We start from the raw sequence: 10,922 nt of genomic DNA on the forward strand, positions 1-10,922 counted from the left end.
TAGATGTTTTTTTTATAATTGATCTTTGGTTGGGTTATCATTAGTTGAAGATTAGGGAGGTAGATATTCCTAAGACTGCCTTACAAACTTGATATGATTATTTGAGATTTTAGTGATGCCATTTGGGTTTACTACTGCTCTGAATATATTTATAGACTTTATGAACCAGGTGTTTTTGTAGTTTTTGGATTTGTTTGTGATCGAGTTTATTAATGACATTTCATATATTTTGACAGTGAGGAGGATCATGCCAATCACCTCCATATAGTTTTGCAAACACTTATTGATCAATGTTTGTAAGCAAATTTTTCAAAGTGTAAATTTTGGTTGAATATTGTGACCTTCCTTAGTCATGTTGTTTCTATTGAGGGGATCATCATGGATCCATAAAAAGTTGAGGTTTTTAAGAAGTTTCCAAGACTTATGAATCCAATCGATATTTAAAGCTTCTTGGGTTTATCTGGGTATTATAGAAGATTTGTGGAAAGTTTTTTGTCTATTGCTACTCCGTTGACTAAGTTGCCTCAGAAAAGGTAAAGTTTTTGTGGTCTAATGCTTGTGAGGGTAGTTTTGAGAAGTTGAAAGACAAGTTGACTTTTGCTTTAATTTTGACCCTGTCCGAGGGTACTAATAGGTTTGTTATTACTGTGATCCATCTCTTTGGGACTAGGGTGTGTGCTGATAGAGCATGGTAAGGTAGTGGCCTATACATCTAGGTAGATGCAAGCTCATGAAAGGAATTATTCAACTAATGATTTGAAGTTGGAGACTTATGTGTTTTCTTTAAAGATTTGGTGTCATTACTTTTATGGGGCTTATGTTGATATTTATTCAGATCATGAATGATTACAATATGAGTTCACCCAGAAGGAGTTGAACCTCAAGCAAAGGAGATGACTTGAGTTGCTCAAGGACTATGACATTAGTCTTTATTACCTTCCTGGTAAGGCTAATGTGGTTGTTGAATCTCTTAGCAGGTTGTCCATGCGTAAGTTGTCTCATATATATACGGATAACCGAGGATTGATGAAGAATATTCACCTGTTGGCTAATCTTACAGTTTATCTTTTTGATTCTCGAGATAGTAGTGTGATTGTGCAAGAGGTGGTAAAGTCATCTCTTGTTGCAGAGGTAAAGGGGAAACAAGTTTTGGACCCCATATTTATGCATATTAAGGCTGGTGTGGGCAGAAAAAAGTCATGGAATTTGAGATTTGTGGATATGGTATCATGAGGTACCAAGGTGGATTATGTGTTCCTGATATTGATGGGCTACAAGAAAGGGTTTTGACTGAGGCTCATGAGTTGATGTATATAGTTTATTCGGGCTCGATGAAGATGTGTCATGACTTGAAGGCGACCTATTGGTGGAGCAACATGAAGAGGGATGTGTCTAACTTCATGGTTAAGTATATGGTCTATCAGTAAGTGAAGGTAGAACACTTGAGGCTTGGTGACATGTCCCAAGAGATAAAGTTGCCTGTGTAGTAGTGGTAGATGATTAATATGGTTTTTTTCATGGGTCTTCCTCGATCTCACAATCAGTATGACTTGATTTGTGTTATTGTGGATAAGATGACTAAGTCTGCTCACTTCTTGAATGTGAGCACTACATACACTGGAGAGGGTTATGCAAAGTTATTTATTTAGGAGGTACTTAAATTGCAAGGTACTCCAATTTCTATTATTTTGGATTAAGGTATGTGGTTATCTTCTTGCTTTTTTATATTTGGATTAGCCACGTATGGGCACATGGGTGAATCTTAGCACCTTGTTCCACCCTCAGATAGATGGACAAGTGAAAAGGACTATTCAGACTTTGGAAGTTACACCAAGAACCCGTGTGATTAATTTTGGTCATAGTTGGGTGGATCATTTGCCTCTCATCGGGTTCGCTTAGAATAATAGTTATCACTTAGTATTGGGATGCCTTCTTTTGAGGCTCTTTCTAGTAGGAGGTGTAGATCTCATATTGGATAGTTTGAGGTTAGTGAGACTAGTTTGATTGGTCTGGAGATAGTTCACCAAGACATAGAGAAGGTGAAGGTCATTCAAGATAGACTGAAGACTTCTCTGAGTGCCAAAAGTCCTATTTGGATGTGAGGTGAAGAGAGTTGAAGTTTGAGGTTGGCGATTGGGTGTTGTTGAAGGTATCTCTTATGAAGGGAGTGATGATATTTGGGAATAAAGGGAATCTCAGTTCCCGCTATGTGGTTCCATACTTAATGTTGAGGATAGTGGGTAATGTTTCTTATGAGTTGGATTTGCCATCGAATTTGGGTTCCAGTCATTCAGTTTTTGATGTTCCAGTGATGAAGAAGTGTGTGGGTGATCCTTTCTTTTTTCTTCCTAATAAGAGTGTTGGTATTTTGGATTCCTTGTCTTATGAGGATGTCTCAATTGAGATTTTGGATAGGCAAGTCCATTTTTTGAGGACTAAGGATGTGGCCTCAGTAGAGGGTTAATGGAGGAATCAAAAGTTAGAAGAAGTAACTTGGGAAGTTGAAGAGGACATAAAGTCCAGGTATCCATTCTTTTTCCCCAGACTAGACAATCATGCTTAAGGTATGTGTTTTCCTGATCATCTTTATTTTATGACTTTGTTAAAGAGAATTATGGTTGTGTTTCATCTTAGAATCATGATAATGTATTCCTGACTCATCATTTAGGGATCAATAATCCTTAGGGGAGAATGTAAAATCCTAGAATTTTGGCCCTTGAAAACATTGAGATTTTAGTCTTCTTTCCAAGCTATGACTTACCCGATAAGTCGTACGGTCTCCTTATGAGTCACAGGGCTCGAGTCATAGGGTGGCCTGTAAGGTTTTCCATGTCTTATGTTTTGACCATGACTCCCACCTAACGAATCCTGATGACTCTATATGAGTCGTATACTTTCCATCCTTAACCAAACTAGTGTAATAGCCAATGTTTCTATTGGGAAGGTGACTGGGATGTCTTGAGTTATAGGGTGTTTTTTGTAGTCAACCTAGTAAGGCATCCCTATATATCTTCCAAGAGTATGAATCTTATAACACCCTGTAATGTGTCCTCATAAGTCGTAAGGTGGCCCATAGTCACTAAGCGACAAATTTGCAATGTTTAATTAAGGGTACTTTTGTCATTTCCCTCTTTCCCCTATTGTGACCCATGACATTAAAACCCCTTTGGGACCTCATTATCATCTAAAAGCATAATTAAACATACTCTTTAAATTCTCTCAAATCCCTAAGTCAAGAATAAGTTGGGGTTTCTCAAGGTTGATCAGTTAGAGCTTCCACGTGGTGATTTCTCTCCATAATTGTGATACTTTCAGGCATGTATCTCTCCCCTTAAACTTGTTTTACTTAAATAATCTATTTAAATTCTTATTTTTGTGGATTTGATTATGAATTTTGATTTAGGTTAAGGGTTTTGGAAGGATTGTTACTTGAATTGCATTCTCAAAGTTTTAATGCAAGTATCCATGTTTTATTTAGGTACTTTGAAACCCATTGGATGAATGGGTATGGTAATGGGATGGGGGTCATCCTATTAACTGCTCATGTCTTAGAGGCTTTTAGATATTAAATATTTAGACAGTTAGACCTGTTTTTCAACATTATTAGTAGTTTGACATGCTAAGTATTGTTTAAGTATTTCGTTTTGGTAGAGTTTTTATCAGTTTTTCTTCTGTGTATGATACATGCATTTTCATTATATTAAGTGCTCCAGAAGTTACCAGATAATGGGTTAACTTGGGGTTACTTGTTACCATAAGCACTTTGTTATAACTAGGGGGTAGCCTCACGCTGTGACAAAACTTGGTATTCGAGCTAGGTTTTATTTTGTCCTAGGGTGTCTAAGATCTGCATTGAGTAGAGTCTTGTGAATAGGTGAGAAGCACGCCACACTTATGTGTAAGAGATTATGAGACATTTTAGGAAAACTTCCCTTCTTTCAGTGTTCGTGTCATATGAAAGAGCATGTTCTCCATGGAATTTCCTTTTCTAACGCATCCTTCATCCATTTATAGAAAAATCCACCTAGAAGAAATAGTAGAAGAAGAAATAAGGTTCAGCCCCCACCACCACTTATTCAGGAAGATCCCCAGAGTGAACGTGTTTCTCACACTAAATTCAGGGCCATTTTCATAACTTTGTCCCATTATGTGGCTATTTAGAGTAACCATTAGGCTATTGCCCCATTAGATCAAATAGTGGACAGGACAACAGCTAGGATCCGAGATTTCACTCTGATGAATCCTCTACTATTTTTCAGATCCAAGTCTGAGGAGGATCTGTAAGAGTTCCTGTGTAGTGTGTAGAAAGTGATAGACTTTATTTGTGTTACTACTAGCAAGTGTGCTGATTTAGTTACTTACCAATTGCAGGGAGTAGCTCATATTTAGTTTAAGCAGTGGAAGGAGGACATGGGTGTTGAGATAATACCTATGTAGTGGGAGGAGTTTGCTACAACTTTCTTAGGCCGCTTCTTCCTACTTGAGTTGAGGGAGCTAAGGTCCAGGAGTTGATTAATTTGAAGAAGGTTAGCATGAGTGTGATGGAGAACTTACTCAAGGTTACTCAGTTGGTGAGGTATGCTCCAACTATGGTGGATGATTCTATGTCTAGGATGATTAAGGTCATACTAGGAATATCTAAGGATATGGTTAAGGAGTACAAGACAGTTATATTGATCAAGGAGATGGATATCTCTAGATTGATGTTTTGTGTTTAGTAGATAAAAGAGGAGAAATGTAAGGAGATGGAAAGGAAAAATACGAAGGACAAAATCGGTAGCCTCAACTTTGCATAGGTCTGATGGTAGGAATCATTCTGAATTCCACTAGAATTTTGTTCTCCATCCCCATTTTCAGCCAATACGCCAGTGCCTAAGTTTAGGTCGGCCCATAGGGATAGGGCATTTGGCTCTAAGTCCCAAGGTAATGTAAATTGTAGTCGCACATATCTACTTTGCAGGAAGTGTGATAAGAATCATTAGGAAGAGTGTAGGGTAGGCAGTGATGTGTGCTTTAGATGTGGCAGACCAGGCCACAAAATAAGGTATTTCCCATTGGTAGCCTAGAAAGGAAAGGATTTTCATCAATAGGGTCAATCCAACTTTTCATCAGCTCTAGCAGATCGCCTGACTCAGTAGGGCGCCACCTCCAGTGGCACCAGTGGGAATTATCAGAACCAAATCAATAATTTTTAGGCTCGACATGATCAGAATAGTTCTCCTGATATCGTTACAGGCATGTTACAAGTCTTTCACCTTTATGTTTATGCATTGTTAGACCATGGAGCTTCACTTTCTTTTGTGACTCCTTACATAGAAGTACACTTAGGTGTTAGTCCTAATATATTTACAGACCCTTTCTCAATGTCTATCCCAGTAGGCAGTTCGATTATAGCCAGATGGGTATACAGAAATTGCTCGATTACAGTATCTCAGAAAGTCTGTTTTGTTGGCCTTGTAGAGTTAGAGATGACTGATTTTGATGTCATTCTAAGCATGGATTAGACCCACTCGTGTTATACCTCAGTTGATTGTAGAAATAAAATCGTCCAATTCTAGTTTCCTAATGAGCTAGTTATTGAATAGAGGAGCTTTGATGCTAAAGGGTCAGTTTGTCTTCTATCTTAAGAAAGGAAAGATGATATCCAAGGTATTTATACCATGTCGTCTGAGTCAAGGACTCAAATTTCGAAATTTTGAGTCTTAAGTCAATTTCTGTAGTGAATGAGTTTCCCAAAGTGTTCCTCGAAGATCTTTTTGAAGTTCCTCTTGAAAGAGAAATTGACTTCTAAATAGATCTCCTCCCAGATCCCTAGCCCATGTCAATGCAACCTTAAAGAATGGCTCCAGCTGAGTGTACGGAATTAAAGGAGTAGTTGAAAAATATCTTAAATAAGGGTTTTATTAGGCCTAGTATTTCTTAGTAGAATTCTCTAGTTCTCTTCGTGCATAAGAAAGATGGTTCCCTTAGAATGTGCATCAACTATCGTTAGTTGAATAAAGTCACAATGAAGAATAAATATCCTCTCCCTAGAATTAATGAATTTTTTAACCAACTTTAGGTTGCAAGTTATTTCTCTAAGATAGACCTTAAATTCAGGTATCATCAGCTTAGAGTTAGAGAATGTGACATTTTGAAAATAACCTTCAAAACTTGGTATGGTCAAATTGAATTCCTAGTTATGTCTTTTGAACTAATGAATGATCCTGTAGCATTTATGGACTTATTGAATAGAGTATTCAAGCAGTACTAGGACTTGTTTTATATAGTCTTCATATATGAAATACTTGTCTAATCTCATAGTGAAGGTGATAATGCAAACCATTTAAGGATTATATTGTAGTCTCTTAAAGATCAGTAGCTATTTGATAAGTTAAGTAAGTGCAAATTCTGGTTGATATCTATAGATTTCCTTGGTCACTTTATTTTTGATGATGGAATTTGAGTTGATCCTTATAAGATCGAATCATTACGAAACTGTCTTAGACCCATCTCTCATTCTGATGTCAGGAGTTTGCTAGGTTTAGCTGGTTACTACAGATGGTTTGTTGAATGGTTTTAAACTATTACTCCTCCCATGTCTCAACTAACCTAAAATAAAGTCAAATTTTAGTGATCAGATTCTTGCGGGAAGAGTTCGGAGGAGTTGAAGACTCGACTCACTTCCGCTCCAGTCTTGAATTTACTAGATGGCTCAGATGGGTTTGTAGTTTATTGGATGCTTCTATAGTTGGTCTTGGTTGTGTGTTAGTGTAGCGAGGTAAAGTCATAGCCTATGCCTCTAGTCATCTTAAACCCCATGAGAAGAATTACCTGATCTATGACCTTGAGTTGGCAACAGTTGCCTTTGCCTTAAAGATTTGGAGGCATTACCTTTATAGGGTTCATGTTGATGTGTTCATGGATCCTAAGATTTACAATATGTATTCACTCAGAAGGATCTAAATCTTTGTTAGAGAAGCTGGCTAGAATTGTTGAAAGGCTATGATATGAGAGTGATGTGTCACCCGTGTAAGGCTAATGTCATGGCTCATGTTGAGGATGATAAGAAAAATTTAGTCTGTGAGGTTCATTGGCTTGTTAGGTTAGGTGTTAGGTTATTTGATTTTGAAGACGGTAATATATGCATTCAGAATGAAAGAGGTTTTCTCCCAAAGAGGAGGTGATGTACTTCATTGTCAATGCAGGTTATGTGTTCTATGTGTTAATGGTTTGAGACACTAAATATTAGCTGAAGTGCATGGTGTGCAATATTCTATTCACCCAAGAGCCACTAAGATGTATCGAGATTTACAAGAAATCTGTTAGTCGAGTGGTATGAAGAAAGATACTGTGGAATTTGTGGCAAAATGATTGAATTGTCAAAAGGTTAAGGTTGAGCACCAAAGTCCTAGTGGCATACTTTCAGAGTTCAGCATCCCTACTTGGATGTAGGAGATGATGAACATGGATTTTGTAACAGGTTTTCCTCATAAACATTATTATCATGATTTGATTTAGGTTAGTGTGAATAGAATGACCAAGTCAGCCCATTTCTTGCCAGTTCATACTTTGTATTCAGTGGAGGATTATGCTAGAATCTATCTCATGGAGATAGTAAAATTTCATGTGATTCCATTGACTATCATTTTAGATAGAGATACCGATTTTACCTCTCACTTTTGTAAGGCTTTTCAGAAGCATCTTGGTACCCACGTTTATCTCAGTACAACTTTTAATCCACAGAGAGATGGTAAGGTAGAGCATACTATTCAGACTTTAGAAGACATATTGAGTGCTTGTGTTATTAACTTTAAAGGTAGTTGTGATGACCACTTACCTTTAATTAAGTTTTCATACAACACCACATATTACTCCAATATTCAGATTGCTCTATTTCTGGCACTTTATGGAAGGAGATGTAGATCTCGTATTGGTTGTTTTGAGGTAGGTGAGGGGACTTTGATAGGTCCAGATTCATTGTATAAAGCAATAGAAAAAGTTTAGTTGATTCTAGAAAGGCTGAAGATAACCCAAAGTTGTCAAAAATCTTATGCAGATGTAAGGAGAAGAGATATTGAGTTTGATGTTGTGAGTTGGTTTACTTTAAAATTTTCCCTTTTAATGGGGTGAAGATATTTTGAAAGAAAGGGAAGCTCAGACCCCACTACATTGGTCCATATAATATTTTGAACTATTTTGGGAAAGAAGCTTATAAGTTAGAGTTGCCTGCAGATTTGGCGTTAAGGCATCTGGTGTTTAATGTCTCCTTTCAAAAAAAATGTTTTCGTGGGTCATCTTCTATTGTTCCTTTAGTGAGTGTGAAGTGAAAGATAGCCGTTCCTATGAAGAAGTCCTAGTTGAGATCCTTGGCCATCAGACTCGTAGATTGAGGAATAAGGAAGTCCCTTTAGTTAAGGTTTTACGGAGAAATTAGTCCATTGGGAAGCAAAAGCAGATATGCGAGACAAGTATCCCTAACTTTTGTCTACGAATTTAGATTCATCTTGAGGTAATGGTTTCTCGTAAATTGATTCCCTCATTTTCTATCTCAGCTATTTAACCATCCTCATGTCATTGCATACATTCATGAATTTAGTTCAGTAAATGAGTCATGTTCCAAGTTTAGTTTTTTAATAATGATTCAACTCATGAGTATTCAGTATATGATCTTAGTCCTCTTAGTATCTCAGCTTAACTAGTTTCATTCAGGGATGAATAATCTAAATGGGGAGATATTGTAATATCCCGCAAGATCCTTGTCAAGTTCCAACAATTAGTTACATATTAAAAGGGGTACAAGGTATTTATTTTTTTTACACTAAGTAGAAGGACTTAGCCATTTTAATACCCCAAGAACAAAAACATTTTATTTTTTTCCTTCCCAAGTTCGAAACATTGATTTTTTAGTTGAAACATGTTTAAGGATGTTCAAAGGGTCATCTGGGAGTATTTTGAAATTTTTGGAAGGGGTTTGGAGTGTTTTTGGACCAAGGAGGTAGAAGTCCTCCGCGATTTATACGTGTCACGAAGGCTGGACCTCTGCGATATATGGTGTGTCAGTGAGGTTAGCCTCTGCGATACATGCCGTGTCATAGAGTCTAGTCTGCACGATAGGCTCTGTGCCACGGAGGCTATTTTTTCCTGCTTTATTTTTAGACGTCCAAGGGGGTATTTTGGTCCTTTCTCCCTCACCACAACCACCCAAATCATGAATTAAAACCCCAAGAGGGGCATTTTTTACCCCATTCCCCATCAATAACCCCCTTAAAAATCATCCTCATTCCCAACAAAACAAATTTCTAGTTATCGTTCAAGGTCCCAATTCCAACCCATTCTTCAAGAATTCAAGAAACTCAGGTATTTGGGGTATTCATCAATGGGTTCCTTCCACCTATTTAGTCACAAAAATCATTGTTTATTCAAGTGTAAACCCTTTTTCCTCTTATTATGAAATTTCAATGTGAAGCATTAATTTACTTGATTTTCTCTTTATAGTCTTGAATATAAACCATGATATTGTGTTTCCCCATGTTAATTATACTCTTACATGCTTTATAATTTCAGTCATCCATATTATGTTCAGTTGATATCATGTCAATTTATAATGTTTTGAGTTAAATCACATGAACATGTTTTGCTCCCAAGTTTAACACATCCCCACATTTAAATTTCATGGATTTCATTAGTTTAGTGACATTTAATATGTTTTGGGTCCTTGAATTATCAAATTCCTTACAATGCTTTAGATGATGTTATGGTGTTTAAAGCATCATCCCATGCTAGAGCGTTATGAATACCCGATACCTATATGTTTACATATGATTCAGATTTTCAAGTTACGAGTCAGACAAATCATAATTTTATTATCATATTCATGGTGAGAAATTATAAGTTGTGAGTCCAGTTAACTTTTATCAGTGCCAGTGTATATTCAATTGGGAGTAGGATTTAGCATCGAGTGAACCTAGGGATGGAGGATCGCCTTTCACTAGAGGACAAAGACCTTTAGTACCAGTCCTTAAGTTCTAGAATAATATAGCCAGCTTAGGTTATGAGATGTCCTGCCAATAGAGGAATGACACTCTCTTAGGGGTCACCGGCCAGTAGAGGACTAACTCTCTAGTCCTTCAGGACATCAGCCTTATGGATCCACATCGTCAGCCAGTGTTAGTACCCATAACAAGATACTGACACCCTTCCAACTGGGTTACATGTTGGACATTGATTATCTCAAATCGGGGCATGTCGGTTACTTGATAGCTCCCATAGTTTTAATTTATTTTCTAGATTATATCAACTCAGGTTTGCATATCCAAGTGTTCAGTCTATTAGAAATTTAGTTAGTTAGTTTAACAAATTATTTCAGTACATGTTTTATTTGATCTTTCATTCATTTTACATGTTCATGCATTCATGTTAAGTATCCATATGTATTTCAGTTAGTCCCTATCTAACCTACTGTTACATTCAAATTACTGACTGCATACTCTCTTTGGCGCTATATTTATTTCATAATATATGTTCGGATGCTCAGTTCCCCGATTTCCCTTAGTCAACTTAGTACCACTCATCAACAGTTGTGGTGAGTCTTCATCCATCGGGGAAAAGTATTTACAGTTTTTTTCAGTATTTTTTTATTATTTAAGTCAGTATGAGCTAGTTGGGGGCTTGTCCCATCAACTCCTTATAGCTTAAAGGCTTTCAGATATTCATACAGTCAAACATATTTTTTTGCCTTATCAGTAGTTTCAAAAATGCTAAGTATTGTTTTGGTAATTCATCTTGATAGAGGTTTTATCAGTTTATTTTTTGTGTATGATACTTACGTTATTATTAAATTCAGTACTCACAACAGGTACCAGATCATAGGTTATGTTGGGGTCACGTGTGGACTTAAGCACTGTGTTATGACTCCGGGGTAGCCTCGGGTCATGATAATG

The sequence above is a fragment of the Capsicum annuum genome, chromosome 5 (genome assembly GCF_002878395.1).
Source record: "Capsicum annuum cultivar UCD-10X-F1 chromosome 5, UCD10Xv1.1, whole genome shotgun sequence".
Taxonomy (NCBI): Eukaryota; Viridiplantae; Streptophyta; class Magnoliopsida; order Solanales; family Solanaceae; genus Capsicum; species Capsicum annuum.